The following is a 22,908-nucleotide window of genomic DNA, read 5'->3' as shown; positions in this document are numbered from 1 at the left end:
CTTTCTTTAGTGCTATGCTTGGAGTACTTGTGTGTGTGTGTGTGTGTGTGTGTGTGTGTGTGTGTGTTGTAGATTTTTGATTTGTGATTACTTTGATGTTCATGTATAATAACATCTTATAAATACATAGCTATCTGTTTTAAGTTCATGGATGCTAGTTTGAATGCATTCTGAAAGTACTACATTTTTATTTCCCCCTTCCTCACTGTATGTATTTGATGTCATAATTTACATCTTTTTATTTTGTGTATCTCCTAATTAATTGTTGTAGGTAAAGCAATTAGTATAGATGTAATTAAAATGACTACTTTTGTCTATTTACGTCCATACTAGCTTTATAAATAATTGATCAATTATCTTTAGTATATGTTTCCTTTACCATTGAAGTTATTTCTTTTGTAATTTTCTTCTGGTTGTGACTTTTTCTTTTTTTTTTAAGATGTATTTATTTATTTGAGAGAGAGCGAGAGTGTACGTGTGAGTGTAGGGAGGGGTGGGCAGAAGGAGAGGGAAAGAGAGAATCTCAAGCAGACTCCCCACTGGGCACAGCCCTGGACTTGGGGCTCGATCTTACTACATGACCTGAAGTCAAGAACTGGACACTTAACCCACTGAGCCACTCAGGTACACGTAGTTGTGGCTTTTTCTTTTCTGCTTAAAGAAGTCCCTTTAACATTTATTTTAAGGCTGAGTTAGGGTGATAAACTCCTTTCACTTTTCTTTTTCTGGAAAATTCTTTATCTGTCCTTTACTTCTGAATGATAACCTTACCAGGTAACTTATTCTTGGTTGTGAGTTGTAGCTTGCCAAGTTTCTCTGAAAATCTGGTGATAGCCTTATGGTGGGGAGGAGGTCGTTCGTGCATAACTTGTTGCTTTTCTCTTGCTGCTCTTCCGATTCTCTATTTTAATTTTTTCATATTTTAATTATTAGTTGTCTTGGTGGTGATCTCTTTGAGTTCATCTTGTTTGGGACTGTCCATGCTTCCCGAAGCTACCTGATTGTGTATTTCCTTCTTTAGATTAACAGTGTTTTCATTCATTATTTTTTCAAATAAGTTTTTTGCATCTCTCTCTCTCTTCTCCTTCTCGGAGCCCTATAATGTGAATGTTAGTATACTTGATGTTGTTTCTGTGGTCCCTTATCCAATCCTTATTATTATTTTTTAAAGATTTTATTTATTTGACAGAGATCACAAGTAGAGAGGCAGGCAGAGAGAGAGGGGGAAGCAGGCTCCCCGCTGAGCAGAGAGCCCAATTCGGGGCTCCATCCCAGGACCTCGGGATCATGACCTGAGCCGAAGGCAGAGGCTTTAACCCACTGAGCCACCCAGGCACCCCTCCTTATTATTTTTTAATACATTTTTTTCTTCTTGTTGTTCAGCTTGGATGACCTCCACTAACCTGTTTTCCAGATTGCTAATCTGTTCTATATTATCTAATCTCCTGTTGAGTCCCTCTAGTGTATTTTTCATTTCAGTTATTGAGCTCTTCAGCTCAAATTGGATCTTTTTTATATTTTCAGTCTTTTTGTTGAAGTCCTTGGTGAATTCAACCCCTCTTCTTTCAAGTCTAGTGAACATCTTCATGATCATTACTTTGAATTCTTGATGAGGTAGATTGCTTGTCTCCATTTTGTTTAGTTATTTTCTGAGGTTTGGTTTTATTCTTTCATTTGCAACATGTTGCTCTGTCTTTTCTTTTTTTTATCTCTCTTTGTTTGTTAGTATGTATTAGCTCAGCTACCATGGCCTCAAGTAGGAGTGCCCCATGGGCCCTAGGAGCTCAATCCCCCTGGTCACCAGAACCAAGCACTCCAGAGTTGACCCATGTGTGGGCTGCTGACTGCTGTCATTGCATTGACGGGTGGGGCTGGCTACCGTGGCTTGCTGTACAGCTGGCTGAGAGGCCTTGCTGCAGCTGCTGTTAATGTGCTGATGGGTGTGGCCCCATTCCCCTCCCCCAAGGAGTTGCTTTGGAGGGTGCACGAGTCTTGGCCAGGGCTGCCCTCTGGGTGTGGCAGGGTGGTAGTCACTTTGAACATTATTGTTTTGGGGTTTGGTGGTCCCCACTTATACTGCCTGCCAGGTTTACTGAGGCAGAAGTTCTTTGGAGGGGTGCCAGCCAGGGCAGGCTGGTGAGAATGGGGACAAGTGGTGTCAACAGGGTAGGTAGTGGGTGCCACAACTGGTACCCTTCTGGGTTGGGCTAGGTAGGTTGAACGAGGGAAGAAAAATGGTACTTACCAACCATTCCATTTTTGGAGAAGGTTCCTACAGATCCCTGCCCCTCTTGCATACACCTAAAATTACTTAATAAATCTCTCTCACATGTGGCCCAAGCACTTTTCAAGTCACTCCTTCGCTGCTTTGTCTCAGAATGAGTGATATTGTGCAGTGACCTTTAAAATGGAGTCCGTTTCCAATAGCCTTCTGGCTCTCCTTTCTGACTTTCACAGCCAGATGTTGTGGGGGCTCCTCTTTCTGGTGCAGATTTCGAGGCCAGGAAGGGAGGGTGCCTGATGTGGTGCTTAAAGCCTTCGCTGCTCAGGAAGCTTATGATATCTTTCATACTTAGGGGTCACTGTGCAGGGGATTTGATTTCTGATCATTCAACTTGAAATTTTAGAGTAAAAAAAGCATTTCCATTTTTACAACCTTTTAAGAGCCTTAAAAGTCCCCATTTTCATATATTTGAGTGACTGTTTATGTTTAAAATTACTTTAGAAATATTTGAATTCTTATTTTTTATTATGGTCTATTTGGGATTATTTTGACAGTTAAGATCCCAGTTATGTAATTGAGAGGTGCTTGTATGTATTATTTTTGTATTTTAGATTTCCTGCTAGCTTCATTTTTCTTATTCTAATAATCTCTTGTTACTTTTTTAACTCTTTTTTTTTTAAGATTTTATTCATTTATTTGACAGAGAGAGAGAGAGAGATCACAAGTAGACAGAGAGGGGGAAGCAGGCTCCCTGCTGAGCAGAGAGCCCGATGCGGGACTGGATCCCAGGACCCTGAGATCATGACCTGAGCCGAAGGCAGAGGCCTACCTAACCCACTGAGCCACCCAGGCGCCCCTACTTTTTTAACTCTAAAGAAGACTCTCTGATCTTTAAAATTACTTGAATATTGTCTTTTCCAAGATTATAATCTCAGTAGTTGGAATCATATCGACATCTTTATTTCTAGTATCATGATGGTTTATTAAAAATGTTTTAAGGACAGTTTATTCAAGTATAATTTACATATAGTAGAATTCACCCTTTTAAAGTGTGCAGTTCAGTGTGTTTGGATAAATTTATACAATTTTGTAACCGCCACCAAAGTCAAGATAGAGAAGGCTTCCATTATCCTAGGGAGCTCCCTTGTACCCTTTTGTGAACAGTCACCTCTTGTAAATCTAACTTTTCACAACAACTGATTTGTGTCCCTATAATTTTGTTTATTCTAAACTGCCATATAAATGGAGTCATACAATTTGTAGCATTTTGTGCCTGGCTACTTTTATTACCATAATACTTCTGAGATTGATCTGTTTGTTGAATGTATCATTCCTTTTTATTACTGAGTAGTAATCTATTGTATGGGTGTACCAAAATTTATCTAGCCATTTGATGGACACTTTGGATTGTTTACAATTTTTCATTGCTATGAGTAAAGCTACTATAATTATTCACGTGCGGGTCTTTGTGTGGGCATGTTTTTATTTCTCTTGTGTAAATACTCAGGGGTGGGTTGGATTTTTATGACATATGGCAAATTTATGTTTATAAGAGACTACTGTGCTGTTTTTTAAAGTGGGTGTATATTTTTTATTTGCCCCAGCAAATATATGAGGGTTCTAGTCACCCTGCATCCTTGCCAAGATTTGGCCTTCTAAAATCTTTTTAATTTTAGTCATTCTACTGGTTGTGTAATGGTATCTTATTGTGGTTTTAATTTTAAGTTCTCAGATGACTAATGATGTTGAGCACATTTTTTGTGTGACTCTTGGCCATTTGTACATCTTTTTGGTGAAATATCTATTTAGATCTCTTGTCCATTTTAATAATCGCATTATCTTCTTATTGAATTGTAAGTGTTGTTTATATATTCTGAATACAAGTCATTTGGGGGCTAGTACATACTTGTTCTCCTAGGCTGTGACTTATTTTAGCAGTGTCTTTTGAAAAGCAGATGTTTATTTTGATGAAGTCCAATTTATCAGCTTTTCAGTAGTTTGTGCTTTTTGTGTCTTATCTAAGAAAAAGAGTAAATCAGTATCATAGATTTTTTTCTGTTTTCTTCCACAGATTTATATATTTTAAAAAAATATTTTATTTATTTAGGGGGAGCATGTGCAGGGAGAGAGGCAAAAGGAGAGGGAGAGAGAATCTCAAGCAGTCTCTACACTAAGCACAGAGCCTGACACAGGGCTTGATCTCATGACTCCAAGATCATTACCTGAGCTGAAACCTAGAGTTGGACACTTAACTGACTGAGCCATCTAGATGTACCACAAATTTGTATTTTTATCTCTTACATCTACTTCTATAATACATTTCAACTTAAATTTTGTATAGTTTTATGTATGGTGTGAGGTAGATTTTGAGGTTTTGTTTTGTTCTGTTTTCCATGCCCAGTTACTCTAGTACCATTTGTAGAGAAGTCTGTCCTTTCTCCATCAAATTACCCTGGTATGTTTGCTGAAAATCAATTGACCATGTATGTGTGGGTGTATTTCTCAACTCTCTTCTGTTCTGTTGATTCATATACCAACTTTGGACAAATACCATGTTGCTTTGATTATTGTAGTTCTATAATAAGACGTAAAATTGGTTTATTCTTACCATGGAAAAACTAGTATTGAGCTGAAATTTTTCCATCTATACTTTTTTTCCCTTTGGTCCTATGATCCTGTTGGTCCTGTTATTCTAGAATGTCCTTTAGAGTAAGAATACCTCCAATTTTATTTGACAGTGTTTTACCTATTAGTATAAATAAATGTTTACACAATTTAATTTGTACTAAGCCTCCATAGGCTCAAGATCTTTTAAATTTAGGACTTTTTTTTTTTTTAATCAAAAGAGCTTACCACGATTTAGGAGCTCAGTAAATATTAGTTGGAAATGAATTGAACTCTCTGTGGAATAATTATTCCTTAGTATCCTTAAAGCAGGTTACTTGAATTCAACATAGCAAAGAAGGCATAGCTCCTGTGACTTTAATTTCATTAGGAAGCTATGGTTCTCTTAATCAGGAAATAAATATTTCTGAATAATTAATTGTTTGTACCCTTTTTGTTTTCCAATTTTAGACATTGCTTATTAGGTTATTTTCATATTATGTGCTAGACACTTCTTGGGCTATTTCAGTATGAAAACTCAACTTCCTTTAGTTGGAGAACTTTAAAAATTGTTAATATCAGTATAGTTGATATCCTCCTTATCTTCTCTTTTTATTCTTTACACATTATTCAGATATTGTATGTCTTGAGTTGGTCCTCTAATGTTCTTTTCTCTTTTTTCCTGTTTTCATCTCATTATCTTTTTGTGCTTCTTTGTGAGAATTCTCCTCAACTGTATCTTTCTATTCTGTTAAGCTTTTGATCTCTGGTATTGTTTTTTAATTTTCAAGCGCTATTTTTTGTTCTCTGAGTATTTCGTATTACATTCTGTTCTTACTTCATGGGTGATATCTCCTTTCTGAGAATATTAATGACAATTTTTCTTGAGTTATTTTCTCTTTAAATATTCACGATTTCCTTCAACTTGCTTTCTTTCAGTATGTTTTGAATATTATCTATCTTTAATATTATTAGTTGTGCTTAAATGTCTAGTGATCTTTCTCTGTCTAGTGATAAACTCTGTTTCACTCTCTCCAGAGGATAAACTCAGACCTTTGATAGGGTGTGGGAGGGCATTGTATCAAGTAGAGAATCTGGGAGTTTTAACTGTTTCATAAGCTTTTAACTAATCATATTGTTTTCTTCACTATTTTTACCCAACTTGGAAAAGTACCTTATTCTGCCACTTCCTGAGCTCTCTGGGGGTTACTCAGTGCCACTCAAGTTGCTTTTCAACTTTCTTTTCTGCTGAAGTAGGGTTTCACTTAAGTCTCCTAAAGTGCTTTTCAGTTGTTCGTCTGGTTTCACCTTCTGATATTTGCTTGCTGTTTTCTCCTTCTGTCCTATGGGTTTATGTTTTTAAAGAAAGTTCATTTATTATAACAATAAGATGGATTCACTGTGATGAAGAAATAAGATTTCTAGTTAAAGATAGCATTTGAACATACTATGTATCTTCTTAAAACTTCTCTTTAATCAGAAACCCTTCTTCATTTCCTTAGCCAAAAATCTAGTTCTTTTTTTTTTTAAGAGAGGGAGAGAGATGGGGAAAAGGGCAAAGGGAGGGGAAGAAAGAGAATCCCAAGCAGGCTCCATGCCCAGTGCAGAGCTTGACGCAGGGCTAGGTCTCACAACCCTGAGATCATGACCTGAGCCAAAATTAAGAGTTGGACGCTTAACTGATTGAGCCATGCAGGCACCCTCAAAAACCTAATTCTAATCTGAGGGGTTGTTTTTATGCTGTAAATCAATGTTTTCATTAGTAACTTTGATTACCTATGTGGAATACAGTAGACTTCTCATGCCTGTCCCCTGTTGCACTCCTGCAATGTGCTGGGGGCTATACCTTCAATATAATACTCTGCTGCTGTGAAGACCTAGAACAAGAGTGAAGCTGAAGTTACCATTCAATCTTTTTCCTACCTCCTCTTGCCCCCATCCCCCACCACAAATATACAGGAGAAGACTTACACACTTAGAGTCATTGTTTTCCTCTGAGCAGAAGTTTCTGAGGGTTTGGAAGGGTGGGGTTTGGGGGTTGGGTGAGCCTGGTGGTGGGTATTAAGGAGGGCATGTATTGCATGGAACACTGGGTGTGGTGCATAAACAATGAATTTTGGAACACACACACAAAAATTAAATTAAATTTAAAAAAAAAGAAGTGGCTATTTCTCTGTTTCTTGGACATGTATACTTTTGGTATCTTTTGAGAGTGGCACCATTAAGTGTTGTGACCATTTTATGTGCTTATTCTTAATTTCATCTCTTTGTTTCTAATTCTTGTTTTCCACTGTTAAGGGTATCAAGTTCTGTGGTACACATTTTATTGCTTTCTTTTACCTTTCTCTTCCTTTCAAAAAGAAAATTCTGAGTTTGTTACTTCCTTTACTGATCATTTCTCCTTGATTTTTTTTTTTTTAATGTAAAATAGCCAGCTCCCATGGATCTAATGAACCAATTAAAGTATTTCCCCTAAAGTGCTGAAAGCCAGCTAATGCACTGGGCATGCTAATTGAATATTTATTTATTTATTTTCATGATGTATTATCCTTAGTTAAGTATAAAGACTTCCAATCAGATCATCTAGGGATCATTTTACCCAGTGCTCTGATTGGCTGCAAGTCTCTTATCTTTCTCTTTGGCAGTGGTCAGGCAGATACCCTTTCCATAGAAACTAGAAACCCATGGTTTGTTGCCTTTGCCAATAACAAAAATGTTGGGGAGGTGATGGCATAGTTGTTGCTATTGGCATCTTTCACAGGAACATCAAAAGAACCAGGGTGTTTCTGTCTATGGGTGGTCACACCAATTCTTCCCAGGTCAGTACCTCCAGTTACCATACACAGATTACCACTATCAAACTTGATAAAATCAGTCATCTTTCCAGTCTCCAAATTAGTCTGAATGGTGTCATTCACCTTGATTAGGGGATCAGGATAGTGGATGGTGCAAGCATCATGGGTTACCAGATGAGGGATTCCTCTTGTCTCCACAAAGATCTTTCTCACTTTGCACAAATTATACTTGGCCTACTCAGGTGTAATCCAGTGAAGAGCAAAGTGACCCTTGGTGCCATAGATCAGAAATAGAAATTCTTCTCAGTCTTGTCAATGCTGATGACAGCCATAAAGCCAGTAGGGTAGGTTATATCAGTTTGGATCTTGCCTTCAGTCTTAATAAAATGCTGCATACAGATAGTCTTTACCTCATCTCCCATTAGGGCATACTTAAGTCTGTTCCTTAGGAAAATGATGAGAGGGAGACATTCTGTCATCCTAAGGGGACCAGTGAATGGATGAGAGGCAAACACACTGGTCAGTTTATCCCCATCCAATGCTTTGGAGCTGCTGCATGCTTCAGATGCTTCTTGGAACCATGAGCCATGGCTGCATTAGGCCTATATATTTAATCTTTAGTTGTCACTGTTGCATTGGTTGGTGGTTCCATTTCCAAAGGAGACGTCTTTGTTGATGACATGATTTGAGAAGGACGTATGCCTAGGTTTGATAAAGGTATCTTACTTATGTCTAGGTAAGATAAGGGTTTTAAAAAATAATCCATTTATGTTCTTTAATCTTAATATATGTACAAGGAATAATACTAACAAGGCGTGAAAGATTTTACAGTGAAAAGTTTTCCTTTTCCTTTCACCTGCTCTTGAAGTCCCCCAGTCCCTCAATTTCCCTTCCTGGAAGTAACCGCTGGAACCACATTTTTCTCCAGCTCTTTAGAGATCTCTGAATTTACAGCATTTACATGCATATAGGTTAGAAATGTAGTGTTTTTACTCTTGCCTCTTTTATTCAGCATAGTACTGGAATTCCCAGCCAGAGCAATTAGGAAAAAAAAAAAAAAAAAGATAAATAAAAGGCATTGAAATTCAAAAGGAAAAAGTAAAATGGTCTCTGTTTTACATATAAAAACCCTAGGGTGCCTGGGTAGCTCCATCAGTAAAGCATTTGCCTTTGGCTCAAGTCATGATCCCAGGGTCCTGGAATTGAGTCCCACACCGGGCTCGCTGCTCAGCAGGGAGTCTGCTTCTCCCTTTCCCTCTACCCCTCCCCCTGTTCATGCTCTCTCTCTCTCTCATGCTTTCCTTCAAATAAATAAATAAAATCTTTTTTTTTTTTAAGATTTTATTTATTTATTTGTTAGAGAGAGATCACAAGTAGGCATACAGGCAGGCAGAGAGAGAGGAGTAAGCAGGCTCCGTGTTGGACAGAGAGCCTTATGTGGGGCTTGATCCCAGGACCCTGAGATCATGACCTGAGCTGAAGGCAGAGGCTTAACCCACTGAGCCATCCAGGTGCCCCAAATAAATAAAATCTTAAAAAAAAAAAAACACCAAAGAACAAAACCCTAAAGATTCCACAGCAAAACTATTAAAACTAAAAAAGTCAGTTAGGTTGTATGATACAAAATCAATATACAAAATTCAGTTGCATTTCTATACAATGAACTATCAGAAAGAGAAACTAAGTAAACAATCCCATTTATAATAGTGTCAAAAAGAGTAAGATACTTAAGAATAAATTTAAGGATGTGAAAGATCAGTACACAAAACTATAAGACATTGATGAAAGAAATTGAAGAAGATACAAATAAATGAAAATATATCTTGTGTTCATGGATTAGAAAAAGTAATATTGTTAAAATGTCCATACTACCCAAGCAATCTGCAGATTCAATGCAGTCTCTCAAAAATCCAATGGCATTTTTCACAGAAATAGGCAAAACTATCCTAAAATTCAAATGGAACCATAGAAGACCTTGAGTAGCCAAAGCAATCTTGAGAAAAAACAAAACTGGCATCATCACACGTCTTTATTTTTAATTATGTAACAAAGCTATTGTTATCAAAACAGACATAAAAACAAACATAATAAACCAATGTAACAGAATAGAGAGCCTAAAAATAAAGTTCTGTATATATAGTCAACTAATCTTCAACAAAGTCTCCAAGAATACACAATAGGGAAAAAGATAATCTCTTCAGTAAATGGTATTGCGGATAGTAGTTATCCCCATGCCAAAGAATGAAATTGAATCCTTTTCTTTTTTTTCTTTTTAAGATTTTATTTATTTTATTTGAGAGAGTGAGAGAGCACATGAGCCGGGGGGAGAGGCAGATGGAGAGGGACTACATCAAACTAAAAAGTTTCTGCACAGCAAAGGAAACAAAATGAAAAGGCAGCCTATGGAATGGGAGAAAATATTTGCAAAATGTGTATCTATTAAAGCGTTTATATCTAAAATATTTAAGAAACTCCTACAACTCAATAGCAAAAAACAAATAACCTGGTCAAAAAAATGGGCTGAGGACTTGAATAAACATTAAAAAAAAAAAAAGAGATATGCAAATAGCCAGTAGGTACATGAAAATGTTCTCTATATCACTCATCTTCAGGGAAATACAAATGAATCAAAATCACAATGAGATATCACCTCATACCTGCTAGGAGAGCTATTGTTATTATTATTTTTTTAATTTAATTTTATTTTTTCAGTGTTCCAAGATTCATTGTTTATGCACCACACCCAGTGCTCCATGCAATAGGTACCCTCCTTAATACCCACCACCATGCTCATCCATTCACCCCCTCTTCCAAAACCCTCAGTTTGTTTTTCAGAGTCTCTCATGATTTGTCTCTCCCTCCAATTTCCCCCAATTCACTTTTCCTTTCTTTCTCCTAATGTCCTCCATGTTATTCCTTATGTTCCACAAGTAAGTGAAACCATATGATAATTGACTTTCTCTGCTCATTTCACTCAGCATAATTTCCTCCAATCCCATACATGTTGATACAAAAGTTGGGTATTCATCCTTTCTGATGGAGGTGTGATATTCCATTGTATATATGGACCATACATTCTTTATCCATTCATCTGTTGAAGGGCATCTTGGTTCTTTCCACAGTTGGTGACTGTGGCCATTGCTGCTATGAACATTGGGGTATATATGGGCCTTCTTTTCACTACATTTGTATCTTTGGGGTAAATACCCAGTAGAGCAATTGTAGGGCATAGGGTAGCTCTATTTTTAGTTTCTTAGGAATCGCCACACTGTTTTCCAAAGTGACTGCACCAACTTGCATTCCCACCAACAGTATAAGAGGGTTCCCTTTTCTCTACATCCTCTCCAACACTTCTTGTGTATAAAAGTTAAAAGATTTAAGAAGTGTTTGTCAGGATGTAGAGAAATGGAAACCTTTGTGCACTGTTGATAACACTGTAAATTGGTGCAGCTATTATGGAAAATAGTATGGAGGTTCCTCAAAATATTAAACATAAAACTACCACATGACCCAGCAATCACAGTTCTGGATATAAATCCAAAGGAAATGGAATCAGTATCTGGAAGAGGTATTTGCACTCCCATATTCATTGCAGCATTATTCACAGTAGCCAACATAAGATAGCTGTTGTTAGTGGACTGGATAGAAAAAATTGTGGTGGTTTATATACACACAGACACACACAGGCAGGAATATATTATTCAACATTAAAAAAGTAGTCCTGTTATTTTCGACAACACTGATTAAATGAGGACATTATGCTGAGTGAAATAAGCCAGACATAAAAAGAGAAATAATGCTCGGTCTCACTTATATGTGAAATCTAAAAAAGGGTCAAATTCAATGTAGTAGAGTAGAATGGTGGTTACTGGGGTGTAGGGAAAGAGATGTTGGGCAAAGGGTACAAACTTCCAGTTGTAAGATGAATGAATTCTGAAGACCTAAAACATGGCATGGTGACTGTAGTCATTAATCATATCTTGTATACTTGAAACGTTAAGAGAGTAGATTTCATTTGTTTTCACCACATACGCACAAAAATGGTAACTGTGTGAAGAGCTGGGTATGTTAATTGATTGTGGTGTTTATATATATATATATTAGAACATCTCATTGTATACCGTAAATATATTTGATTTTTGCTTGTCAGTCATACTTCAGTAAAGCTGGAAGAAAGAAATACAGTGTTTTTAAACTACAACCTCAGATAGCATTAGGTTCTTAAGGGTACATTCAATAGGTGATGTATTATATATGCCATCAACTAAAATTCACAGATTTTTAAAATATGTCCAAGGTTGTGGGAACAAAGGCCACAGACTCAAAGTTTAGAGTAGCACTTACTAAATTACACCCAGAAAGTAATGGGGATGAGGACATATAAACTGTAGTCACCTCAATTCCTAGATTGGCTTTTTATAGACGTTCAGTGTATATTCTTGAAAGAAAAACATATAAGATTAGGCAGCACATTTCTTCCCAGGCACATTAAGTCACAAGATAATGATGTCAGAATGTTGTAAGAAATGTTATATTGCTTAATATTTTCTGTTGTTCTTATAATTGAGTTGTACTTTGAGTGCTATTTATAAAGAATACTGATAACATGCTTTTGAAAGAGAAAGACTTCAGGATTTGGCCAAAGGAAGTGAAGAACAAAATTTTAACAATTTGAGACTACTTTTTCTCTAATTGGCTGTCTTTGTGACATTGTAACTCTTTCTATCTATGTCATCTGATTTCTTTCTCAACTATTATTTTGTATTTCCTCAATTCTGAATTTATAACAATTCTGTAATTAAGCATAGTTCTTTGAACTTAGTCCCATAAAATTATATCTATTTGTATGGGCTTTGCTCATTCTTCTGATAAATCCAGATTTTGTTTCTTCGTACAGTTTTAATAGAAAGGTTTTATTTATCAAGCCAAATTCACAACACGTTGGCACTGTACCAGAAGCTTCCTTTAGGTCATTAAAGGTAGTTCATGAATATATTCTAAGACAGAGGTTGGCAGATTTTTTCTATTAAGGGCCAGATAGTAAATATTTTCGACTTTCCATGCCATACAATCCCTGTTACTACTATTCAGTTCTGTCTTAGTCACACAAAAGTAGCCATTAATAATATGTAAATGAACAAGCTGAACTGTATTCCTCTAAAACTTTATTTACAAAATTAATTGGTAGGCCAGATTTGGCCCATGGACAGTAATTTGCAAACTCTTGTTTTAAAGCAGTCAGAATTCTTGTTTTTAATTGTTTAGTGCTGAGTTTTCATGTGGATTATAATCCAAAAAATAGTACTCCTAAAGTTTCTGGATTATCTGAATAATTGCTTTATTTAGTTATGTGTATATGGTGCTGTTTTACATTTCGGATTGAGTGAGGCATCTTTCCTCTTGCACATACTCAGGCTAAATACTTGTTACTATGGAACACTGAATGAGTAGAGGCTTTTACAATAGTTGGAATAGAGAAAAGTGAAATAATTGAGGTATTACCTGAAACATAGGAGTGCATGCATGCAGAGCATCATAGTAATAAGAGAACTGACTTTTCTAGCTTCCAGACTTTTAACTTTCATTATCAGTAACTGTGATAGTCAATATGAAATGAAGTACCTCTTTTCTTCTTGGGTATAGCCATGGCCATATACCTATTTGATACAGATTTCAGTAAAACCCCAGAGCTGACTTGATCTGAATGTGATAAAGGCTATAGTGTTTCCAAATCACTCTTACTTAAAATTGACCTGGGAATTTGTGGCAGAGCCTGCGGTTGCTTTCCCAAATCCCTTGTTACCTTTTCCTTCACAAATATAACCCTGGGCATGGGGGTCTATGTGACCAGCTAAAACACTTTTTTCCAAACTCCATTTTGATTAGGAGTGCTTTGAAACTTGTGTGCCAGTGAGACATCAGTAGAAGTCACTGGATGGTGATTCTGGGAAAGCTTGTTAAAATAGAGTCAGCTTGTTTGACGAGTACCCTTTTATCCTCTTCTTTTCTCCCTCATCAAATATTGATGTCAAACCTGGAACTGTGCCAGCTATCTTTTGACCTACCTGGAAGGAAAGGTCAAGAAGACTGTAGAGTCCTCTGGTACTTGGCTGCTGCTCCAGCATGGACTTACCTAACTCCAAACTTCTGGTGGAAGAAGGGGGTGTGTGGTGGGTGAGGTAGAAAACAATCCTATCTATTTTAACCATTACTATTTGGCTTTTTATTATGTGCAAGTTGCTCAAGTCTCTATCGTTAAAGAAGTAACTTGAAACAATATGATAGTAAGTTGAGTTGTTTTTATTTTGTACTTTATTCTTAGGTTTGTAAATGTATTCTCATTTTTGAAATATTTTCAGGCGTTATTTACATATAATTCAATAAATCTAAAGCCAGGCAAAAAAGGAATTCATCAAGAATTCCTATTATATTCTATTATATTCTGAGAGAGGCTCTCAATTTGTAATAAATTATTTAACTTATTTCTCTATCTACCTGTCTCCATTTAAGTATCACTGATGTACATGTCTTTATTAACAAAGCAATTTTAGTACTATGAATCATTTTTTCTACCTTTAAAATCACTTTAGGATAGATTAAGCAGACCTAACTTACTTCTTAGTTTCTTTTTATATAAACTGTATTTTCTTCGTAACTCTAATATATTCTAATGAATGTTACTGTTTGTTATTGTCTAATTAAGCCTTAAAAATCTTCCACTAATTGCTGTAGGAATAATCAACTCTTTTGACCTGAAGCTTTATAAACAAGAATAAATAATTGTGTAAAAGCTAATATGTGATATAATGGCCCAGTGGGAATTATTATACATCCTGAAAACAATAATAATTCTCTCAAAAGAGCTGATACACACCTTTTTTTTAAAAGCCATCTAGGCGAATACAGAGATTTTTTTTCCTATTTTGCTCTTATTAGTAAAAGTTATGGAGCAATTTTGTGCTAATGAAGTCAGACTAATGAAGCACAATATTTTCAAGGTATTATCAAGCATTAGGGACTAGTTTAATTTTTTTTTAATGCTCGTGAACAGAAACAGCAATTCTTTTTAAAAACTTACTTGGTTTTTGGTATACACATAGGATTTGTTCACATTACCTCACATCTTTTAGGTACCTTTTATGCCCTTTCTGTATGACTCATGTTTCATAATGGGTAAAAAGAACTAAAAGAAAACAAAGCACTGAATATCATTCTAACTTGGTTGGTTTTTCTTTTTTTTTCTTTTTTTTTTTTTTTTGAGATTTTATTTATCTATTTGAGAGAGAGAGAGAGAGAAAGTGTGCATGCACAAGCAGGGGGAGGAGCAAAGGGAGAGGGACAAGCAGACTCCCTGCTGAGCAGGGAGCCCAATGCAGGGTTGGATCCTAGATGCCAGGATCGTGACCTGAACTAAAGGCAGACACTTAACTGACTGAGCCACCCAGGTGATTTTCAAAGTTGTAATAGGTGTAGCACATGTGAGTTGCTTTACCTAAAGTCTTTCTTCTCTTCCTTTCCTATTAACAGACTCTAGAATTCTTTAAGGACTCTTTTCCCTGTGCTTCTGAACATTGGTGGGTAAGGATGAATTGTCTGGAGCTTACTTAGGATGACAGAATAGAAAGATGATATGAATGGGCTGTGGAATTAACCACCCTGGAACCATCCCACTCCAGAATTTCTTGTAATGAATTATGTGATATATTAATTATTTTTTCATGATTAAGCCATTTTGAATTGAGTTTCTATTCTTGGTTTGCATCCTAAAGGAAACATGGTTTATAAAACCAGTTTTTAGTCAATCTCATATCCTTTTGTTTTTAATGCCTAAATTTGAAGCTCCTGTCCTCTGTAACTCCCCTATATCTATTGCCAGTATTTCGTTACTGACACTGAGCATCGTTATTTGTTGAACAGAATTTATCATCAGCAAAACAACAATAAAGTTTTTATGGTATCTTTCCATTTACAAAGCACTCTCTTACCTCATTTGATCACAGCTCAGCCTACTTGCCTTAGTCATTTCATAAAATAGATGAGATGAGGAAGCTGGATATAGAGGTCTAGGATATATTTAATCATATACTTGCAAATAAAAGCACTGCTTTAAGGTTTTACAGAAATCCAGCAGACTGCTTTGACATGCAACCAAAATAAATACTCTTGTTTTGTAATTTTAATTTTAAACAGAAATTTCTGGCCCAAGGACAAGAATCTCAGATCAATTGTTTGAATAATTCCTTTAGAAATCTTTATTTTATTTTGTTTATGTCTAGGGCTTACTTAGCTTTAGTTTCAGATATCAACATGCGTAACATGTGTTAATAACTTCAGGGTATCAAGGGAAAAAAGATGTCCAAATAGTGGTTTTAAATGTGAATCTGGAGCATATGCTAAAAACCTTAGGTACAGATTTAGGACTCATATGGTTATCACTTCAAACTAGGAGAATGGATGAGAGCCTTAGGAATAGAGGTAGAACACAAAGAGAAAATGATTATAAAGTTTGAACACCAAACAAGGTGGGTGGAGGTGGAGGCATAGAGGAAAGAGATAGAAATTAGAGTTAGGAGAAGAATCAGGAGCATCTGGGAAGCCCAGGAGAGCTTTTCCAGAAAGTGGTTGTATCCCAGGGGTCTATGAAGAGGCCAAGCTAGAGAAGAGCTGAACTTGAAGGTTTCCTAATTATATGTGTGTTTATATATGTATGTATATATATACTTGTCATTTGCCAAAGCAATGGAAACAAGAATTTAAAAATATATATAGTTTTAGAGATTTTATTTATTCATTTGAGAGAGAGACAGCAGAATTAGGGGGAGAGGCAGAGGGAAAGGGAGAAGCAGACTCCCTGCTGAGCTGGTTGCCAGACATGGGGCTCAATCCCCAAACCTGGAGATCATGACCTGAGCTGAAGGCAGACACTTAACTATCTGAGCCACCCAAGCACCCCTAAAAAATATTTCCACCTCAGTTTTTTTTTTCCTTTTCTTTTTCATCCTGTTACATGCTATATTGTGCACTTTTGGGATTTTACACAAGATCAAGAAAGGTTAAATCTAATGTTATTTGATATGTGTATGTGTACACACACACACACACACACACGCACGCACACAGCATGCTTAAACAAAATATTTCTAAAAGGCTACACAAGAAATTGGTAACTCTGTCATTTTCAGAGCAGCTAATATCTGGGACACACTTGACGAATAGAGATTGGAGAAGGACTTTCCACATTTGTACCTCTTGAATTGTGTACATGTAGATATATCCCTTGTTCAAAAAATAATATTAAAGCTAAACAAAATAAAGGCCATTTTGTTATGTTGAACTTTTGTAGTTATGAGGGGAAAGTATTTTGAGACTTTGCCCTGGCTGCAGAAAGTATTATGATTTGATCTTCTGAAACCACGGTCCCTGTAGTTTTGTCTCTGGGGAGAGTGCGTGGGGTTTGTTAAAGTTGCATTAAGTTAGCACTGGTCAGGTATATATACTAAAGCGTAGTATGGTATATAATACAGTTTAGTATATAAATGGTTGATTGTTCCTCAAGGACAAGCCGTGTATAAATATCTAGAAGGTTAATATTTTCCCAGAGGAAATAGCCCACTTCTGAGGCCAAAGCATGCATGGTAATTGACTAAGCAGACCTTGTGTTCAGGCACCAAGTCCTGGTTTCTGCACTTAGGGTTCCAAACATCTTACATATGTTCATCTTACATGTGTTCACCTCACTGACTTGTCAGTGTTGCCAAAATATTCTCTGGCTGTTCTCTTGCTGCAGTGTTACCAAAACACTCTTTTGCTGATTTCTTTTTACAGACATGATATGTTCAAGAAATATGGGTGTTAGTTATTTAAAAGGTGGGTTTTTTTAATATAAAGAAATTGGAGAAAAGCTTTGAGTTAAACACAAATTGGTCAGTTCTGTGAGTTTTAGATTAGAAATTTAGCTGGTGGGTAAAATGATTCTCAGAAAACTATAATGCTGTTTAGCTTTCTCTCTTCTAGCTGTATGAAAATTTGAGCTAAAAATAGCAAACACTGAGCATGTGCATCCAAAGATATGGCTGCTGCAAACACTGGAATATATATGTCTTGATACTGTAAGTGGATGATTAATGTAAGGAGCCTCAAGCTTTTGGAAACAACTCAGTGAAATGAAAAGTTGCTTTTTGATGTCTGTAGCCAAGCTGGATAAATTATAATTCAAGCAGTTGACATGGATTTGGAACAAAGAATATTATTTATTTTTTGTAACACTGGAAAACTGAACTGCTTATAAAATTCAGATAGAATTATATGGCTGTTGGCACATCACACCAGGCTTGGCAAATACAATAGATACTCCTTTAAAGAAGGAAGTTTTCTTTTTAGCTCTTGGTTAAAGTACCTGTGCTTGCCATTTCCCAATGAGAGAAAAAGCTGTTTTTATTTCTGTGGATAATTACGATTATGGCTATAGTCTTTTGATTACAAAGTAAAATTTAGTTTCAGTCAAATGTGGTGTAAAATTTCTCTGAAGTGAGAAATTGTATTGGCCATATTTTCCCTTTTTAAATTATGGTAACACAGTTAGGCCTTCATCAGTCAGCTTCCTTGTTTTCTTTCGAAGTTTTGACCCCTTGCCCACTCTTAAGGTTTCCAACATGTTCTATGCTATTGCTCTATTTTTAACCTTTTTTTTTTTTTTGCTACCAAAATTTCTTTTTAATTACTCTATATCTGTTGATTCCATTTTTTGCTGCCCACTGTCTTCTTAACCACTTTTGCAATAACGCTTACAAGTAAGCTCCTGGTAACTTTTATGATGGCCTTTTAGCCCTCATCCTTTGCAACATCCTTGTGGCATTTGGACACTTAACCCATTTTCTCTGTTAATGTATTTCCCCATGGCTTCTTAAACCCTAATCCCTGTTCTCTTTCAACTTTCCTTCCTTCCCTTTTTTTTCTAAATGAGGTTGTTTCCCAAGGTACTAGCCATGAAAAATTCTTATCTTTTTACAATTTACACATGAGAACGTCATTCATTTCCGTTTTCTCTATGATCATCTTCATGCATAGCTCCTTTCTCATTTTTAGTTATTGTTTTCACTTGATTCCTTAGTTCCTGATCCACACTTCTATCTGCCTGCTAGATATTTCACTCATAGGATCAATAAGATACTTAACCTGGGCTATTTATACTATTCTGTGTTTTTAAAAAAAGTCTTCTCTGGGCCCTAGTTTTCCTGCCAACTACTACCATGTTTCTCTGCTTCCTTTTACAGGATAATTCCTTGCGCCAGTAATCTCTATTTACTGTTTCCCTTTCCTATCTTCCCATTCTCTCTTGAACCCACTCACAGGAAGCTTTTGTCTCCTACCATTTTATCAGCGTTGCTCTTGTAGAGTTTTGAATGATCTCTTCCCAAATCAAAGGGTCAATTCTCATACCTCATTTTACTAGACTTTTTAAAGAAGCCTTTACTATAGTTGTTCATTCTCCCCTTCTCAAAAGAATGTCTTTATTTGGCTTCTAGGGCATCACATTCCTCTTATATCTTTTTATATTAGTGGGCACTCCTTCTCAATCCTTTTTGCTGGGTCCTTCTCCACTTTGTACCCCTATTTGTTGGAGTCCTGCAGGGGTCAGCCATAGCTCTCTTCTCTTCTCCCTATACTCTTACTTAGGTAATTTCAGTTAGTCTCCTGACTTTAAAAATTATGTTTGGTGTTCTGCTTTAGAATAGTGTTAGTAACCCCTCTCCTTTATTACCTCTCTTTAATTTTTCACTTACAGATTTTCAGAGTATGTCCCTTTTGCTTCTAGAGTCCTTAGGTAGAATACACAGTGCCCATTATATTCATGGATATGAACCTTCATTGTTGACAGGATTTCCTTTTTTCTTCTCCTGTTTTGAATCTGTGTTAAGGTGTGTTTTTTGTTTCGTTATTTTCGTATGCGTTTTTCCTCCTCTGGTTTACTTGTGTTTTATAATCTTGGAGATATTGGTTGGCCTCAAGTATCTTTTTGCTGTTGCTTACAAATACTGGGAATCTTGGCTAGATAAAAGATCCATAAGTTCTGCTTTCTTTTCAGGTAGTCCGGATCCTCCTTCATGGTTTTTTAGCTTCTAGTGTTGATGATGATAAGAATGCCATCTTGGTTTTTCCATTTATGGATAGTTGTTCTTTCTGTCTGAACACTTACAAGGTTTTTTCTTTTTCTTTAGATCAATAATTTTATAAGGATATGAGCAGATATTTGTCTTTTTTCTTCCAACCTGAAACTTAGTTACCCTTTCCAATTAGATATTTTTTCAGCCTGGAGAACTTTTCTTTTATTACTTGCTTAATTGTTCCCTCTTTTTCACATGGTGTCTTTTCTTCTTTTGAATACATATTTTTCACATATTAATTTTTTGGGTCTATCCAAGTAATTTTTCTTTTCTGTTACTACTATCATTATTTAAGTCTGTCCTCTGTATTTTGAGATAATCCTTGCACTTCATCTTCCCATCTACTTAATTAGGTGTCAATAATGATCTTTTTTTTAATTCATGTGCTTATTTTAATAGCTTGAAAATCATGGTTTTAAGCTTCAGTGTGTATGTGTGTTGTAATAGAAATTATGTAAATGCTCTAACAATTTTAGTGCAAGTGTTTTCTTTTCTAGTACTTCCTTTTTCAATAGGTACATGTTCTGATTATTCAGTCTTACTCTGTTCTTTCATATGTTGGAGCCTCTTACATGGTCCTTTGTTTTTGTTTTTTTTTTATGATGGCTCACTGAAAATCATGTCTGGTTGTTGAACTGTCCTTAACTGCAGGAATCCTGGAATTCAGAATAGATACAGTGCCTGAAGTGTAAGGACAGTTAGCCCACTAGAGATCCCTAAAGGAAGTATAATGCTCTCTAATCTACTTGAACTGCTCTCATTCTAAAGTAGGGAATACTCATCTGTTTCATGATAGGAAAATACAGCATATTCCAAGAGATTAGAGGTAATTTTACCATGGGGGTCTTCAGATACCTGGAAGCCAAGTTATTACAGTGATGCTGCTTTTCAGTAAGTTAGCCACCCATGGGACAATGTAACTGTATACCAGTTTGCTCTGATGTTACCTCACTAGAGCCTTATAATAGTGTGCAGGTCTCAGCAGCTGCTTAACATTAGAAAGTTCAAGAACTTGGAGTTGGCATAGAAAGGAAAAAGCCACAGTCAAGTTGTCATGTTTCAGAATACTTTCGACCCTCACTCATTCCTGTGCCATTTAGATTCTGATAACTTTCAACTTTATTATATCTCCAGTCCTTACCATTCCTCTGACGCACATATCCTGTTGTCTACTCAACAGTTCATCTTGGCAATCTAATGGATACAACATTTGTAACCATTTGTATCCAACAAAGGTTGTATGATCAATGCTTGATTGTCATCACCAAACCTACTTCTCCCAAGTCTTTCTTATCTCAGTGAATGGCATCTCTACTATTTTTTATGGTTAATTGCATAAGCCAGTATCTTAAGATTCACTCTTTTTTTTTCATTTTATTTTATTTTATTTCCTTTCAGTGTTCCAGAATTCATTGTTTATGCACCACACCCAATGCTCCATGCAATACATCCCTCCATAGTACCCACCACCAGGCTCATTCTTGACTTCTCTCTTTTATTTTTACACCCACATTCCAATTAATTTACAAATCCTGTTGGCTGTTCTTTCAAAATGTACCTAAATTGATCACTTCTTACACCTCCACCACTACCACTCATCTGTACATCATTGTTTTCCTCCTAGTCTACTGCAGGTGCCTCCTCAATATTCTTCCTGCTTCTGCTCTTGCCCTCTACAGTTTATCCCCTATGAATCAGAGTAATCTTTTTTTAAAAGATAAAATGTTCCTTCCCTTCAAAGGATTCTAAGAAAATCCAAACTCTGTGCAGTTGCTTACGAGGCTCTGCCAGCTGCCTTCCAACCTTATTTTCTACCATTTTCCTGACTTAGTTCATGTTAGTCTCATTAGCTTCCTTGTTCCTTCTTAATTACTTGTTCCTTCCTTATCTCAGGGCCCTTGCTCTTATGGATCACTTTGTTTAAGAATACTCTTCTTCCAGATTTTCTCACAATTCCCTTCCTCATTAAACTTGTGTCTTGGGGTCGCCTGGGTGGCTCACTGGGTTAAGCCTTCGGCTCAGGTCATGATCTCTGGGTCCTGGGATTGAGCCCCACATCAGGCTCTCTGCTCAGCAGGGAGCCTGCTTCCCCCACCACCCACCCTACCTCTCTGCCTACTTGTGATCTGTCTGTCAAATAATTAAATAAAATCTTTAATAAATTTGTGTCTTGCTCACATGAATAGACATTTCTCCAAAGAAGACATACAAATGGCCAACAGACACATGAAAAAAATACTCAACATCATTTGGCATCGGGGAAATAGAAATCAAAACCACAATGAGATATTGCTTTACACTGGTCAGAATGGCTTAAATGAATAACTCAGGAAACAACAGATGTTGGCGAGGATGCAGAGAAAGAGGAACCGCCTTACACTGTTGGTAGGAATGTAAACTGGAGCAGCCACTCTGGGAAACAACATGCAGCGTCCTCCAAAAGTTAAAAAGGAGAACTACTCTATGACCCCGCAATTGCACTAGTAGGTATTTTTCTAAGGGATACAAACATAGTGATTCAATGGGGAACATGCACCACAGTCTTTATAGCAACAATGCTCGCAATAGCCAAAGTATGGAAAGAGCCCAGATGTCTCTTGACAGATGAACGGATGAAGAAAATGTGGTGTATATATTACTCAGCCATCAAAAAGAATGAAATCTTGCCATTTGCAATGACAGGGATGGAACTAGAGGGTATTATGCTAAATGAAATAAGTCAGTCAGAGAAGGGCAAATACCTTATGATTTCACTCATATGTGGAACTTAAAAAACAAAACATATGAGCATAGGGAAAGGGAAGGGACCACTTATGATCCTGACCACACCTGCTATTCTTTCTTTTTGCTCTTTGGTTTTTCAGTTTATGACCCCTATCTTCAATTTTCAGTGGATAGAATTTACTTCTATAGGTGAATAAGAAAGAATAGAGAAAAGAAAATTTAGCCAAGTAGTAGAAAACAAAATTCATCTTGAAAATAGGCTTAGCATATATAATACAGCATAGAAAATTGTAGATATAACATGCTAATATGTGGCTAAGATTTATTTTCTTGTGCTTTAACTTAGTATTCTTCTTATCTCTTAAGGCCAATTTTAAGATTTATTAGTAAGGAGGGA

The 22,908-nt window shown here is 36.3% G+C and overlaps 1 protein-coding gene and 1 pseudogene across 2 annotated transcripts in view; one reads left to right on the top strand and one right to left on the bottom strand.

Annotated features, from left to right (window-relative positions):
- Positions 1-22,908, top strand: part of ZRANB3 (zinc finger RANBP2-type containing 3) — a 296,350-nt gene that overhangs the window by 98,032 nt on the left and 175,410 nt on the right. The gene's annotated exons all lie outside the window — the stretch shown is intronic.
- LOC308340087 (small ribosomal subunit protein eS4-like) lies at positions 7,424-8,212 on the bottom strand (annotated as a pseudogene). Its single transcript has one exon. The product of its transcript is annotated as a small ribosomal subunit protein eS4-like (transcript).

Source organism: Martes martes, assembly GCF_963455335.1.
Source record: "Martes martes genome assembly, chromosome: 3".
NCBI classification, from domain to species: Eukaryota; Metazoa; Chordata; class Mammalia; order Carnivora; family Mustelidae; genus Martes; species Martes martes.
This window is presented reverse-complemented; position numbering and strand designations above follow the sequence as displayed.